This window comes from Electrona antarctica, assembly GCF_951216825.1.
Source record: "Electrona antarctica genome assembly, chromosome: 23".
NCBI lineage: Eukaryota > Metazoa > Chordata > Actinopteri > Myctophiformes > Myctophidae > Electrona > Electrona antarctica.
In genome coordinates this window covers 15581186-15592057 of record NC_136804.1, presented here as the reverse complement: position 1 = coordinate 15592057, position 10872 = coordinate 15581186, and the positions used below count along the sequence as shown (strand labels likewise).

At 42.9% G+C, this 10872-nt stretch overlaps 1 long non-coding RNA gene across 2 annotated transcripts; it reads left to right on the top strand.

Moving 5' to 3' along the window:
- The first annotated feature begins 3622 nt into the window (after positions 1–3622).
- Positions 3623–10112, top strand: LOC306916247. Of its 2 annotated transcripts, XR_013788969.1 has the most exons (6): positions 3623–3657; positions 4407–4542; positions 4769–4889; positions 5644–5770; positions 6367–6484; positions 6810–10112. It is a non-coding gene; the product is annotated as an uncharacterized lncRNA (long non-coding RNA). The 2 variants fall into 2 exon arrangements; XR_013788968.1 differs by lacking the exon at positions 4769–4889.
- The last annotated feature ends 760 nt before the right edge of the window (positions 10113–10872 follow it).

Below are 10872 nucleotides of genomic sequence, written 5' to 3'. Positions count from 1 at the left end.
GTACGACTATTAAAAAAGTTCTGGGAACCCAAGAACTCAGAACGTATACTTTCAACATTTGTCTAAAATAGCCGATCTGCAAGAACTTGTAGATCGGCTATTTTCAAGTTTTTATAATGAGGTACTTATACTTCCCCCTTCAGCGGTGGTTATGGTCATAATGCAAACTAGAAGGAATGCGAGCACAAACTCCTGTCACAAAACCTGCTGGGTGCACATCTCCAAAAGGTACTTCAGGTACTTTTCTCATTTATTTAATTAAGCAGGTGTAGGGGACATGAGTAATATTCATGGAAATAATTGTGAAAATTATGACAAATCTATATTTCATGTGAAATATGGATTTAGAGCCTGATTGGAAATTTGAAATCATTAGGAAAAAGACTTCAAAAAGACTCAAATCAACAATGTTTATACTAATACAATTCATATGTAGGTGATGATTTAGCCTGGATCCAGCCCATAGACCTCGCCCACTTTACTGAGTTTAGCTGTTGGGTCTATAGCTGGTAGGCGGAGTCTTCGTTCGTGTCATGATGTAGGCGGGTTGGAGGCTGTGTGCGACAACTCCCTTTCCTAACCAATAACTGTGCTAAACATCCTATAGGGACACCATATTAATACATCTGCCCCGTAGATCTGGATTCAGAATTTAGACTCATCCACATAGCAAACACAACTGATTTACGTCCATGAGGAGGCAGTTAGACATTAAAGTGTAATTACTAATTACCTACAACCCCAACCCCCCCCCATCTCTCTCCCAATTTCCTGTCAAACTACTGTGTACTTACATATCCATACACCGTCCATTGTAGAAGAGGACAGGAGAAAGCCGCTGATGATTCTGTTGTCGCCACAGTTATGGGACCATGTAGTTGTTGTGTGTTGAATGGATGACGCCCGTACAGTAGCGTAGATACCTCACTGCGTCATGAGGTGGAGAGATAGATAGAGAGAGAGAGAGAGAGAGAGAGAGAGAGAGAGAGAGAGAGAGAGAGACGCTGTTCAAGGCCTCTGTCCGAGTCAGCTCAGGCTATTTCGGCTTAAAAGCTGGCAGTAAAGACAATCAGGCCCACAGGCGGGGGAGGGTCTAACTGTTCTGTGTGGAAGAGAAGGTATGTATGGTATGTACTATGTAGATCCTCCTTGCTGCAGTGTGTGGTCAGAGAGAGTTAGATAACTGGGTGAAGAGCTCTTCTATAGGAAGGAGGAGTCTTCGTTCTTGTCATGATGTAGGCGGGTTGGAGGCTGTGTGCGACAACTCCCTTTCCTAACCAATAACTGTGCTAAACATCCTATAGGGACACCATATTAATACATCTGACCCATCCAGATAGCAAACACATCCATGAGGAAGCAGTTAGAGTTAGACATTTAAGTGTAATTACTGTGAGAATTATTCCCTCTAGATGGTAAATGTGGGGTACTAGCTTACGGACTACATGAACACCATTGTTTGCTCCTGATCCAATTCCGATTGTAACTCTAGCTCCTCACTGGCCAACTGAAATGCGCACTTAAGCCTCTCCAATTGATCCAGGACCAGAATGCCGCAGCTCGCTTGGTCTTCAACCAGCCAAAATTCTCACATGTCTCCTAACATACCAAAGGTCACTCACAATCTCTCACAAGTCTGAACGGACCATACAAACCCTCCTGTGCAATCAGATCAGCCGACACAGGGAAGCTGGAAATACACTCACTAAAAACGCAGGGACAACGCTCCACACGTTCCAAATTCTTCCTCCCAAATCCCAATCTTCCGCCGTAGTCTGAAAACCCACCTCTTCAGACTCCATCTTAACCCTTAGCACTTGCCGTAGCACTTGCCCTATAGCCTCGATGACCTTACAGGCATATGCAAAAGCTCAATTTATGTCATTTAGATTAGATAGCATATTTGTAGACATAGCACTCTAGTGTATACGCATAGTTTCATTATATTGATATTCCACTGTTAGGTTCTTAGCTTACGTATGATTCTTGATGACTATTTTTTCAGTGGTGCAACCGTACTCCAAGGAACAGCAATTTTTGTCCCTGGTGATGTTCTGTGTCCCTGTGTCAGGGCCCGCTGCAGGATGAAATGACTAAGGTCTCACTCACACTGTTGCAACATGCATACAACATTTGTCTTGTGTCTTGTCCATGTTTATTGGCCGCCCCAATGCATTTCCAATGGAAGTCACATGGTTTGACAAAACATTTTTGTTTGATGCGGGGGAGGGGGGCACAAAACAGCCATCAAACAAAAATGTTTTGTGTGCCTCCACAGTGCCTCCCCAGTGTCCCCCCCCCCAGTGCCTCCCCAGTGTCCCCCCCAGTGCCTCCCCAGTGTCCCCCCCAGTGCCTCCACAGTGCCTCCCCAGTGTCCCCCCCAGTTCCTCCCCAGTGTCCCCCCCCAGTGCCTCCCCAGTGCCTCCCCAGTGTCCCCCCAGTGCCTACCCAATTTTTGTCAGCGCCTTGACCAGAGGGGTCCAGGAGAAGCCCTGCCAACGTTCACCTCCTGGTGAAGAAGAGACAGCAGAGGTGGGCGGAGGAGGTCAGGGGGAGAGTGGGTGTGCACCAGGCTAGACAAGCTAGGCCAGAGAATGGCCTAGCCCTAGCTTGTCACACACACACACACACACACACACACACACACACACACACACACACACACACACACACACACACACACACACACACACACACACACACACACACACACACACACACACACACACACACACACACACTAAACTTTAAAAAAAAATTACAAAAATAAAAAAAAAACTTAAAGAAAAAAGAAAAAAAGAGAACTTTAAGGCCAGAGAATGCCCGCAAGAAGTAGGCCACTTTCAGCAGGGTGACCTAGTCTGGTCAGGTCGTGTCCTCTCTCACCAGGCCAACAAAAGATTCTCTGCCATGCTAGTGCCGTGCCTGAGTGGGAAGGACCAGCAAATATTAGGACATAGACTTATCTAAAAAAATAAAAAAGAGAACCCTTAAAAAAGTACGTAATCTATTCTAATTGTTGTTATTGCAATTTACGAGCTGCGTTCGCTTCCCGCGGTCGCGCGTCTTACTTGTCTGTCTGTATATTATTCTGCTTTGATGAGATAAATGGGTTATGATAACTTGAGCTTTAATTGTTTCTGACTGTGTTTGCTGCTTGCTTATTTAGGCTATTTCATTGCATTCCACACGCTCAATTGTGACTTAAAGGGAGATCATTCACAACCCGTGATTTAAAAAACAGTAATTGTTGATAGAAATATCTGACCGTTACAAACCCACAGAGCCTAGTCATCCTTGCGCCCTCCCAGCCCTGGCAGAGTAGTTCCAACAGATTGTGTGGCCCTGGTTTTTCCCTAATGGGACTGATTGAGGGTATAGCTACTGGGAATACCCTTTACCAACTCGCCCCCGCGAAAAATGTTAATGTAGTTAACAGTTAATTTAGTATTTCCCTCCCCCCCTGAAATCTGATCTTGTATACAGATTTATTTGATTGTATATGTAACAGGGAGAACTGTCTCTACACAGAGTTCTGTGTCCACGCCCAGCTCAGCTGCAAGTGGTCACTGATTATCCCTTCCCCTATAAAGCCAGGTACTCAGTCAGTCATTCCTGCTTGGCTATCGGTATGCACTGACTTGTGTGACTTGCAAGGTAGGCATTGGGTTGTTTTTATGTTAAACCACTGTTCAGATTATTGTGTGTAGTTTAATGGGCCTATAGAGAGTATGCACATGCATGATTTTACCATCAGGACACGCCCCCCTCATCTAGACTGTGGCAAAACATTGAGCAGCATGGAGTGTTAGTTTGGAAGCGCTCGTTGGATATCACTCAACCGGCCTACGTACCACCCGTTTCTAAATGTCACATAATGCAGGAGGCAGCAAAACGTTGTGTTATTGAAAACAAGCACTTCCAAACTCTGACACTAATCAAATGCAGGGCATTTCTTGACAGAAAGTAACTCATAACGTTTCTATGGTGGACTTTGCAGATAGAAAGAGGATAATTCAAGCTTTTCGTACAGCTGCAATGTTGGCGAGTTTAACATTGTTTAATGCAATCAAACAAGACTTTTCTGTTTGGATGAATGGGCTGTCAAGGCCAGAAAGTAGTTTTTTGCCACCCAGTGGGCGTTCCCGCATAACTTCCAGGTATGATGATGTCATGTGCATACCCTCTATTGTTCCTCAGGTACCCTCCTCATAGGCCTCAGTGTTGAGGACCAAGAGGCTGTTTGTTTGTAACCCAATTAGGGCCAAAACCGCACTTTTCTGGAGGCATGTTCTTGTGCGGCAGCTTGTAGATCGGCCATTTTCAAAGTAATGTTTGTATATGACTTTATATTGTGGTTTTATTCATTTTTGTACTCATTTGGGTTGTTAATTTTGTACTTGCAGTATAGGCTGGTGTACCAGGCTCTTTGTGTAGGCCTACAGCTACATGCTCCTTCCATGAGTCCCCTGCCATGTCTTCCATGAGCCTCCTGCCATGTCTTCTATAGTCCCTGCCATGTACTAGACCTTAATTGCTGAGGTAAAACAATATGCATTTTAATCATGTTTTGATGTATGATTATGGTACATGGTGGGACCTAACTGTTATGTTTTGTTTTGTTTTATAGGCTTAGTCCTTGCTGTGCTTGCCCCTTTTCCTATAGTAGTCGTCTTTTTGTATTGTATTTTACTTTTTGATTATTATACTTATTGAACTGCCAATTACCTGTTAATTGATACTAATTGTTGTTGCCTGTGTTATTCAGAGCATACAGAGGCAACATCGTACTGTGGGGTAGATCTATCGGGAGGGCTCTTCCCCCTCCTCACTGCATGCTGTGTGTGTGTGTGTGTGTGTGTTAGAGTGCACCTAACCCACCAGTGTTTGTAAGGGATTTTGTAGTGTATTTGTGTGATTTGCTGTGGATTGAAGTAGTCAGAACCCTCACCCCACTAACGTCTTCCTCTTCTAACTCTGCTCCCCGGTTGTTGACCCCTGCTTGCCCTTTTAAAATATTAAATTGTACTGTATAACTTGATTTATCGAATTAAACTAAACTAATATTTTATCTTTTTGTTACAATATATTGAAAGTGATTATCTTGAGAAGCACGTCTCTGCTCCTATGATTACACCGAACCTGTGTTGCACTTTATACTTTTGCACTTTAATTGATTAAATTCCCAAGGTGGCGTAGTCAAAGAATATATATATGTGTATTTCTGCCAAGATTACATATAGTAGTCGATCTCTATACTCTTAAGTCGGGACTTGATCACCCCGCGTGGGTCGCCTGAGTGAGGGGTATGAAGTTCGAAACCCCGATGACCTTGGGATATGTCTCTCTCTCTCTCTCTCTCTCTCTCTCTCTCTCTCTCTCTCTCTCTCTCTCTCTCTCTCTCTCCCCCCACACACTCGGTTTTGACTTTGACTCGCTTTAGGTGGACCCCCCCTACAACACTATACAAAATAGGACATTGTGGCCTTGTGTTTTTGAATTGTAATGTTCAATAATGCATTTATGCAGGGCACAAAATACTGTATTTTGCTTGTGCCAATTTACTATCAGATGTTGTAGCGGAGGGTCACATATTTGTAGGCTATTATTTGACCATGGGCTCATGTGGTGTTTATGTTTCAGATTTGGTGCGAGCAGGGTTCTTTGCAGTGCTTGGCCAGTTGTCCTCAAGGCTGATGGACCTTTTCAAGAAGAAGTAGAAAGCTGTCACTGGACAACGTCTGTTATGTGAGCTTTACTTCAGACCAAGGTGAGTTGTCTACACCAGTGGTTCCCAAATGTTTCTGGTCGAGACCCAAAAGAGAGATTAGATGTTTTCCCGGGACCCAAACTAGTGAAAATAGCAGATCTACAAGCACACGTGTCGTTTTGCACCACAAAGCTTTACTTACACTCTGTTCCTCTCCTTTCCCTTTTCATTTGCAAACTTCTTTCTTCTCCTATAATCTATTCTTATGTCTCCTCTATCCTTCCTATCATGTCCCCTCTAATTTTTTTGTCTATTCATCTTTATCTTTTCCGATTATGTGTGATTGTGTATGTAATGGCCCAAGTAATTTTTTGAGAAATTATATTTTCGGCTCATGATACTGTCAACCCCTGGTAAAACGACCTAAATCCTAATTGAAAAGGATCAAGCCCATTTTAGTATAATGGACTAGCTCAAGAGTGACATCTTCTGACTTTGGCAAAAAAGATGATAATAAATAAAATCCTAAATCTGGAGTTGGTCAGTTACTCCACAAATTTCACTTAAGTCAGGTTTATTAGTGCCTAAGTCAAAAATAAATCTCATATTACATAATATCTCATATTACATCTGTTATTTTTGTGTCAATACTACAGTTTTCTCAGATTTGTGTACAACTATGAAAAATGACTTGGGCCAGCTGTCAGGTCTGTTTGTCTTTGGGGACTTCTGGTTATCTTGGGGGACAACCCTGCTGTCTCCAAGACTTGCTCCGTAAGTAACTTACCGGTAATTTGTTGTAAATGCTGCAAGTGTATAGTTTTTTTAAAGAAGAAAAAAATATCACTGATAATATTAAATGCCAAGTTAATAAAGTTATAGAACCATATTTGTTTTGGTTGTTGTTAAGTGTGGTGCTTGTAATGTACAGATCCAAATATGGCATTTCTGGAAATAAAGTACATTTAAGATCGGTATTAAGTCCTTTTAATAATTACATTTTATGTGCCGTTTATAATATTGTGCAATTCTTTCCATAATGCATTATCTAACGGTATGACTATGTCCTGTCCTCTATTCATTGGTTTCTTTCTGTCAGGATGTCGGTGAGACCTCCCTGAGTCCCTGTACAGCGAGACACCAGACAGACCTCCCTGTACAACGAGACACCAGTGGAAATCCTTCTGCATCCATCCAGAAAGTCCAAACCCATCCAAAGTGGTCTGTCAAGCCTTGTCGGGCAAGGTCAATGTTGTACTTTATTGTTTTACTCTTGTGTACAGGTACATAAGAGTAGTGGTGGGATAGATTCATTTTTTTAATCTAGATTAATCTCACTGCAATCATGCAATCTAGATTAAAATGGCTCATTTGAACTCTGCCGAAGGCATTCAAAAGATGTGTGCGCTACCTAAATAATGACCAGAAGTAAGTCCTTGTGAACGGGTTTCCAGGTGGCCCATTAGACTAGGAGCCCTAATTATGGATACCGCAGGCTCTTTTAGCCGGGGAGTCACAGGCCCTTTTGGTTTTCTTGATTATCCGTGGCTCTGTGAGGCTGCTGTCTGATACCAGAATGTGGTTGTAACCCTCCTGCCTCCAGGTTCAAGGTTCCTTCAGTCAAACAAACACCCAAACGCAGGCCTACGCACTTCTGCTAGTTCATATTCTATCAACTCACTGGCACTTCTGCTAGTTTGGATTCATATTAATAACACTTACACCCGCCTTCTAATGAGAGCGCAAAATCTGTCTTGGAAGAGCCACCCATCGACTGATCTAATATACGGCAACCTTCCCCGTGTTTCTTCACTTGTCCGATCCAGAAGAACACAGTTTGCCGGCCACTGCTACAGAGCTGACAATGAGGTTATATCTTCCCTTCTCTGGAGTCCTGCCTCAAAGCAGACCAGAGGTAGAAAACTGTTGTTCCCTGATGTCATCGCTAGGGACACATGCATCAGTAAGCAGGAACTGGGGATGGCAATGAAGGACCGGGAAGTCTGGCGTGGCATTGTGAAATCCATGATCTCGACCACGGTCGAAAAATGATGATAATGAATAATACATTTTATTTATAACGCACTTTACATTTGAAACAAATCTCAAAGTGCTACAAGCAGAAATATTATATGTATTAAAAAGAAAAATAAGAATAAAAACAATTAAAACATTCTGTGGACACCTAAGCAGTTAAAAGAAGCACATGGGGCAGCTTAAAAGGCAAATGCCTTGCTAAAAAGGAAGGTCTTTAGTCCCTTTTTAAATCTACGGACTGTGGTGGTCGGGGAGGGCATTCCACAGCCGAGGAGCAGCTGAGCAGAAGGCCAGGTCCCCCATGGTGCGGCGTTTTGTTTTGTGGTTTTGAGTGTGTTTCATGTGCGGGTGGAGGCTGGGGGTTCAATGAGTTCCTTTAAGTAGATGTGATGTGTTCGTATTTTCGCACTCTCACCAGGATCCTAGCAGCACTGTTCTGTATGTACTGGAGCCTCTGGATGCTCTTGCTAGGGATGCCGGTGAGAAGTGCGTAGCAGTAGTCGAGCCTTGAGGAGACAAAGGTGTGGATGAATTTTTCTGCATCAGGGAGGGCGAGTGTGGGGCGGAGTCTGGCTATGTTTCGGAGGTGGAAGAATTAAGTTTTGCAGAGGTGTTTGATATGGGGGTCGAAGGTCAGGTGGGGGTCCATTTTTACACCCGAGTTGGTGACTACAGGTGAGAGGGGGAGGTCTTGGCTGGAGAAGGATATTCTATTAAGTGGTACGACATTGTGATTTTTGTGGTGCGTTTTCATGCAATCAACACAAATGCAAGTCTTGTCCGTCTATAATAGAGGTCAAGGAGCCCGTTTCCAATAGAGGTCAAGGAGCCCGTTTCCAATAGAGGTCAGTTTCAGTTTCAGTTTATTTTATTTATAGTACAAAATCACCCCAGGGGGTCTCTGTGCACTTTACAGCATTAATACATCAAAAAACAAATCAAACACAAATAGCATAGCAATAAAAACATAGTAAAACATGGTAAAATGTGCATAGCTGTATGAATCATACTGATTAAAACTAAGCTGAACCGTAGTGTATGGAAAAAAGGTGTGTTTTTAGCCTTGACTTGAATATGTCCAGTGAGTGTGCATTTCTGACATCCTGAGGGAGAGCGTTCCAGAGACAGGGGGCACGGTGTGTGAAAGCTCTGCCCCCAACCGTTATTTTATTGTGTGTTGTGACTGTGAGTTTTCCAGCATCCTGAGAGCGTAGTGGTCTTGGAGGGATGTATATATTTATTAAACTGGACATGTAAGGTGGTGCGAGTCCATTTAAGGTTTTATAGGTCAGGAGGAGTATCTTGAAGTCGGCTCTGGCCTGTATGGGTAGCCAGTGTAGTTCAATTAGTGTTGGTGTGATGTGGTCAAATTTCTTTTTTCTGGTGAGTACTCTAGCTTGTTGCTGTTGATGGTAAACCGGAGGTCAAGGAGCCCGTTTCCAATAGAGGTCAAGGAGCCCGTTTCCAATAGAGGTCAAGGAGCCTGTTTCCATCACTTTGAATGAGCTACCATTAATCACAGGGTGCTGGCGGTGGGGTGTTTTTTGGTCTTGTGTTCTGTGTTTTCCGTCTTGTAGCCATAATTATGAAGAGAAGTCTGAAGTTGGTCTTGTAGCCATAGGCTGTGGGACGCAGCCATTTATTGTGTTTTTCCCACTCGGAAACATTACATCGCAATCTGCATCGTCGCCTCTAACTTCTCAGCCTCAGTCACCACCAGCACCTTGAGGATCTGTCAATGTTTTGTTTTCTTTTCCAGACTTCAGCCGCACTGCTTTTCCCCCCACCCGTGTCTTTTCCTTATTTTTCACAGAGCCTGTTTTCTTCTTGACAGCGTTTGCTGTGGTGACCGTCTCTGTCTCATCAGATGCAGTCGGTCACGCACCCCCGCGTCGGCCGCGCTGTTTCGGCAAAAATGCACCCGCGTCTGGTTTGACGTTACGAAGTACGAAGGTGTGAAATAACTGTAGTATGCGCGAGAGATGTTTCACAAGAGGACCACAGGCCGGGTCAGATTCCATTCGTTTAAGGGCCACTGGTATGGCCAACGGCCTGGAATAAACTCCCACAGCACCTTATACAGGCAGCCTCTGTAGACATTTTTAAAACACAGCTTAAGACCCACTTTTTTACCTTTGCTTTTGGTTGAGTTTTTATTTCTCTGTTGCTATTCATGTAATCGCTGTTTTGCCGATTTCACCGTCTTCTCTTAAATTGTAATCTTTTCTTTTGAATGTTTTACGTTAGTCCTGATTTTTGCTTGGATTTTAATGCTAATTCATCTTTTAGCTTTTTTTGTTTTGTAGAGCACTTTGCGCTGCATTTGTCATGAAAGCTCTATAAATAAAGATTATTATTATTATTATTTATTCACAAATTATATGAAAAAAATGTTCAAGGGAAAAAAAACCTTAAGAGCCAATGCTGGAAGTTGTTCAAAATTTGAAACCAAGTTCAATGGTTGAAATAAACAAAGGAAGAAATGTGGTCTATTTGCTTATTTTATTGTAGAAGAATTATACATAATTTAAGTTAAATCAACCTGCCAACCGAAGTGTAATAAACTTAACATTCTTAGTTATAATGGAATCTGGTGATGCATTTACTGCATTTGGAAGTTAAACACAGGAGATGGATCTGAACTGTGATTGACAACTTACAAGTAGCTACTGGAAATTATTAATCTACAGCAGTGGTTCCCAAACCTTTTTATATCAAGGACCTCAAATTGACACTAATTAGCCTGCGGACCCCCATTTGAAGAGATATGCCAGGGAGCCCCATAAGAAGATTTTTACGGCTCTAGCAGAGATCCTCAACCCGTTTAATGTCAAGGACCCACAGCAGGGAGTTCCAGGGGGTCCCCAGCTAAATGATAGTTTGGAACCAAATGGACCCTATAGGTCTAACTGAGTGTACAAATGCAAATACAAATTTGTACACTGAGTTAAACTAAAAGTGATTTTACAATATAAATTGGGGGTCCCAGAGATAGAAATGCCATTAAATGGGGGTCCGTAGACTAATGCATGTCAAACTGGGAGTCCTTGAAATGAAACGGGTTGAGAATCTCTGCTAGAGCTGTAAAAATCTTCTATGGGGCTCCCTGGCATATTTTTTTTCAA